The following is a 6,180-nucleotide window of genomic DNA, read 5'->3' on the forward strand; positions in this document are numbered from 1 at the left end:
GGGTGGCACCTGGGTGGCTGACAAACATATGGGCTCCATAGGGCTGCAGGTCCACCAGGTGGAGCGAGGAAACCAAGGGACTGCAATTCAGTCCAGTTACTGTCTCCTAAGTAACGTGATCTTTGCCTGGGAAGAGCTGACTGTGATCAGGTTAGACAGGGAAAGAGACAGCCATCCTCACAGTTACCAGTGTGCACATCCTAGGGGACGAGGTGCTTCTGAAGCAGGCTCTTGGGGCCAACAGAGCCAGAAGAACAGGCAACTATCTGTTAAGGACACCCAGGCCTCCGAATCACCCTTTTCCACTTCTGGGCTGTAACTCCACCCACCCAGCAGGGACCCTACCACTCCTGTGGAATGACTCAGACCCTTATGAGGGCCTGCCCAAGTGGTCTAACTCTGTGTGTGTGTGTGTGTGTGTGTGTGTGTGTGTGTGTGTGTGTGTGTGTGTGAAACCCATACGGTCTGGGCTTTTGCAAGGGAGCCCTTTCTAAAAAGTGGGCAATATGAAGACCACCTTTGACTGCACTCAGCCAAATCGCTGTGAGTTTGAGACCAGCCTGGTCTACAAACCAAGTTCAGGAAAGCCAAAGCTACATAGAGAAACTTTGTCTTGAAAAACAAAACAAAACAGACATCCCTTGTTGCCAGCTGGGGGCATTTACACTGAGGTCTATGCAGACTCAACTCTAACTCAACCCTTCTCTGCTATGGAGTCTGCCATTTTGACTCATAGCCAAAGCACCCTGCCCATCTTTATCGTCTATCTGGGGGGGGGGGGGGCTACTGGACCAGGCCTGCTCCATGCAGCCCCTCTAGATCTTTCTTAGACAGTGATCCTGGTACTGGCAGCCCATGGAACCAGGAAAGGCAGCTTTCCTGTGCAAACCTGTGTCCTAGCAACAGGGTGTGATGGTTTGCATAGCCTCAGCGGTCTTCTGGAAGAAAATGGTAGAGTGCATCGTCACAGGGATTAAGTGGTTGAATCAGAAGCTGCCAGGATTGCTGCGCCAAGGGCTCAGGAAAAGAGGGAGGAGAAGAAGCTAGCTAGGAGCAAGCCAGGCAGTGGCTCGCCTCCCCACATGGTACTGCTGGCTGCCTCCCAGCCTGCCCTGGAGACTCTTCCAGGCTCTCTTGAAGAACCAGCAACTGCCTGCTGCTTCCAGACTCCAATAGCTTCCATGCAGGCCAAAGCTGTGGCCTGAGGTAAGAATCCCAGCTGACTCCCCCAAAACTCCTGCCTCCCAAACACCCCCTCTTCAGCTCTGGCTCTTACTGTGTACCCATCTGAAGTGGCCACTGGGAGGGCTGTTCAAACTTGCACCCTCTCCTGCATTTAGCAGCCAGCCTGCCCTCCCCCCCCCAACCCCTCCACCCCCTCAGGGCCCAGACACCTGGCTTCTTGGCTGGGAGGGGGTGAGTGCTGGTACAGCTGTGCTCGGAGAATGGGGGCTTTGACAGCCTCAGAAGGGGGCCAGGAAGTGCAGGACCAGCTTAGAAATGCCAGGGCATGGGTCTGGGAGATGCTACAGCTGTGGGGGAGCCGGGGCGTGGAGTTGGATCTGCAGCTGAGCCTGTGGCACCAGGGCCAGGCTCAGAGGAGACCACCAGAGGTACCAGAGGTACCAGGGGTGTGCATCACCTTTCCTGCAGCCTCACTCCTCTGTGATGTTGGGGCATGCATTTTTTTTCTTTGAGCCTAAGTTTTTTTACACGTTAGATGGTGCCAACAGCTTGTTGAGTGGTCTTGATGTTGGAGCATGTACGTGCAGGTGCCCATGGAGCCCAGAAAAGGGCACTAGATCCCCCTGGAGCTAGAGTTACAGGTGGTTGTGAGCCACTGGATATAAGTGCTGGGAACTGAACTCAGGTCCTTGGGAAGAACAGCAAGTGCTTTTGTTTTGTTTTGTGGCTATTTTGAGACGAGGTCTCTCCATATAGCCCTGGCAGTCCTGGAACTCATTCTGTAGACCAGACTGGCCTGGAACTCATAGAGATCTGCCTGTATCTGCCTCCTAAGCACTGGGGTTAAGGGTGTGTGCCACCATAGCCCGCACAGTAAGCACTCTTAGTGGCAGAACCATCTATACACACACACACACACACACACACACACACACACACACACACACACCATAGAATGCTTTTAACCCAGCACTTTGACTGTGGACAGTCATGTCAGTCTCATTTCAGAAGTGAAGAAAGAAAGAGCTAGCCTTTGTATCCATGCCAGGGCATGTAGTGTGGGCCCATGAAGAGAGTCACCAATGGTGGTGGCTGTGAAGAGCCTGCTGGACCTCCTCAGCAGGACTGTCCTCTCACCACAGCTGCTTCCGTGCTCCATGCTGGAAGCTTGGCCTGCCATAGAACAGCAGTCCCTGAGACCCACCAGCACCTTAGGGCCACAGAGGACGACATAGGTCTCTTGATCCAGAAGGGAATGGCAAGCCGCACTAGTGCATATCTTGAGCCAGATTTGCCTGGCCTGATCAAGCACCTAGCCAGCACCAATGGCCACGGCACACACAAAGGAAATGATGCGCCCTTGCAAACTCCCTTAGATCATGGCCTCTGAGGAAGGGGATTCACTTTACAGCGGAGGAAATGACCACAGGGCCATGGGCTCTTCAAGAACCTGGGGTTGCCAGCCCAGCACACTCATGACTGTCCCTTTCTGTCTTCTTCCCTTTCCCCTTTTGCAGTGTGTGTGTGTGTGTGTGTGTGTGTGTGTGTGTCTGTGTGTCTGTGTTGCTAAAATTCTTTCCCAGGGGAAACATATAAACACCTACCCCCTGCAAGGTTGCAATGACAAACTGAGGTTCAATTCCACTAAAGTTCATTCTGGGGAGGACATTAGGTTTATTATAGAGTACCAGTGAGGGGCAACTTACAGGAGTATGGGTGATTCTTCCTCCACAAAGGTCACACTACAAAGACTACCTAGCAGGAATGAGGGCTTTCCTGTGGCTGCCGAGATGGGGCCCCTTGCCCCTCTGTCTCCCCTGACCCCTTCCCTGGCCACTTGCAATACAATTAGGGGAAAATGGCACACAATAGGGTGTGGTGGTTTGAAGAGGGTGGGGCCCTCATAGACTCACGTGTTTGAATGATTGGTCCATAGGGAGTGGCACTTTAGGAGGTGTGGCCTTGTTGGAAGAAGTGTGCCACTGTAGAGGCAGGCTTTCAGGTCTCCTGTGCACAGGCTATGCTCAGTGTGGCACACAGCCTCCTGCTGCTGCCTGCAGATCATGATGTAGCTGCCTGCAGATCATAATTTAGAACTCTCTGCTCCTCCAGCACCGTGTCTACCTGCATCCTGCCATGCTTCCTTCTGTGATAAAAATGGACTAAAGCTCTGAAACTGTACGCCATCCTCAAGTTAGTTTTCCTTTATAAGACTTGCCTTGGGGACTGGCGAGATGGCTCAGTGGTTAAGAGTAATGACTGCTCTTCCAAAGGACCTGGGTTCAATTCCCAGAAAGATCTGACACCCTCACACAGCCATACATGCAGGCAAAACAACAATGCACATAAAAATAAAAATTAAAAAAAAAAAAAAAAGAGTTGCCTTGTCATGGTGTCTCTTCACAGCGATAAAACCCAAATGAGCCGGGCATGGTGGCGCATGCCTTTAATCCCAGCACTGTGAGTTCGAGGTCAGCCTGGTCTACAAAGGGAGTTCAGGACAGCCAAGGTTACAAAGAGAAACCCTGCCTCGAAAAACCAAAAACCAAAACAAACAAAACTAAATGAAGACAACATGTGGGATGGAGTGCCTGGTACTCAGGCGAGGGCTCCTGTGTAAACAGCCAATGAGCACAGCTGGGATGGTCATTTGCACAGCTGAGCTCCTGAAGATGATTGGCTCAGAGGACAGTCATGTGCAACAGTGTGCATGCATGTATACGCATGCATATATATGTGAGCATGTGTGGAAGTCATAGGTCAATGTTGCGTGTCTTCCTATAATTTCTTTCCACCTATTTTTTGACACAGACTGCCCATCGGACATGGTGGCATGTGCCTTTAATTCTAGCACTTGGTAGGCTGAGGCAAGTAGATTTCTGTGAATTGGAGGGCAGCCTGGGAGTTCCAGGACTGCCAGAGCTACTTAATAGAGAGACCCTGTCTTCAAAACAAATAAAAGAGAGATACTCTTTGTCACTAAACCCAGAGCTGGTAAGGGCTGCCTCAAGGATTTTCCCCACCTCTGATCATAGAAGCTCAAGGCTACACGGCTTTTACATACGAGCTGAAGATCAGAACCTGTGGCCTCACCCTTGTGTGACAAGCACTTTACCAACTGAGTCTCACCTCCCACCCCACCCCAGCCCTCCCTCCTTCCCTCCTTCTCTTCCTCCAGCCCTCCCTCCTTCCCTTCCTTCTTTCCATTTCTCCCACTCCTGAATCATTTCCTTCTCTCCTTCTGTTTCTCCCTTTTGAGACAGAAGTCCCTCCCTATGTAACCCGGGCTCCAGGGGATCCCACACTCTGGCCACCGTGAACATCCTTACACACATGGCATATAATCACATAGATGCACTATATACACATGATTTTAAAAATATTTTTTATCTTTTTTGTTTTGTTTTTTGAGACATTGTTTCTCTGTGTAGCCTTGGCTGTCCGGGACTCACTTTGTAGACCAGGCTGGCCTCAAACTCACAGAGATCTGCCTGCCTCAGCCTCCCAAGTGCTGGGATTAAAGGTGTGTGCCACCACGCCTGGCTTTATTTTTGTTGTTTTGTTTTGTTTTTAGTTTTTTTCTTATTTAAATAATTTATTCAGATTACATCTCAATTGTTATCCCCTCACTTGTATCTTCCTGTTCCCCCCTCCCTCTTTCACCCTACTCCTTTTCCCTAGGCCTGTGACAGAAGGGGACCTCCTCCCCCACCATATGATCACAGCCTATCAGGTCTCATCTGGATAACCTGCTTCCCCTTCCTCTGAGTGCCACCAGGTCTCCTCACCAAGGGGAAGTGGTCAAATAGGGGGCACCAGAGTTCATGTCAGAGTCAGTCCCTGCTCTCCACACAGCTGTGGAGAATGTGCTATCCATTGGTTAGATCTGAATAGGGGTCTAGGTTTACTGCATGCAGATGCTTGGCTTTAAAGAATATTTTTTTAAAAATTAAGTCAATTAAGATTAGTCAGCTCTGGTGGCACAAGTCTTTTTTTTTCCCCCGACACAGGGTTTCTCTGTGTAGCCTTGACTGTTGACTGTCCTGGACTCACTCTGTCATGGCATAAGTCTTTAACTGAAGCATTTAGTAGGAAGAGGCAGATGGATCCCTAGGAGTTTGAGGCCAGCCTGATTTCCATAGGGTTCCAGACCAGCCTGGGCTGCAGAGTGAGACTCTGCCTCAAAAATAAAAAAATAAAAAAATGAATAAGAAATTATAGCAGGCCACTACCTTGAACTATCAGGGACAAGACAGATGGAGTCAGCATGAGGCATGGAGGACCCAGCAGGGCTGTGACCCATGTCCTTCAGCACTGTCCCTCATAAGAAGTCTCTTGATGCCATCTGGGCTCTTGCGACGCTTTGCTCTGTTGAGGGTGGCTGTCTGGGTCAAGGGCAAGGCAGGAGTGCTAGATTAACACTCCAGGAAGGCGGCTGCAGTCCAACAGGGAGCTACCCAGGTCACAGCTGACTCCCTGAGCCATGGGGAAAGGATTTTCAGAGGTAACTATCCAGTCTCCCCGAGTTCTCTAGTGAACCCCCCCTCATTCCCGTGCCTTCCTGCTCTGCAGGATTTTGACTGGCTTTCCTTATCCCTGTCCAAAAGTGTCTTTGCGTCTCTTCCCCCCGAGAGCTACTCACTTGTTTCCAAGACCTGCTTCAGGGACGACTATAGGGGACATGAACAGAGAAGCCAAGCACTAAGCCTTGTTTTCCTGAATGCTTGTGTTAAGGACAGCAACACTTCGAGGAGGGAAGTGTGTTGTGGGTGAGGTGGCAGGAGAGCTGCCTTATATCCATTGTATTCATCACTGGATGTGCACAGCTGCCATTGTCACGTGGAAAGCTGTGGGTGTTGACTTTCAGGGTGGCCTTTCCTAAATCCTGGAACTTGTGATTGACTTACTTTAAGGTGGGGTCTTCTTGATGTCATTTCTTGCATGTGTATGTATTTTTTAAAATGTGTATGCTCGCTCGCCTTTGCTTGCATGTCT

Source organism: Acomys russatus, chromosome 15 (genome assembly GCF_903995435.1).
Source record: "Acomys russatus chromosome 15, mAcoRus1.1, whole genome shotgun sequence".
Taxonomy (NCBI): Eukaryota; Metazoa; Chordata; class Mammalia; order Rodentia; family Muridae; genus Acomys; species Acomys russatus.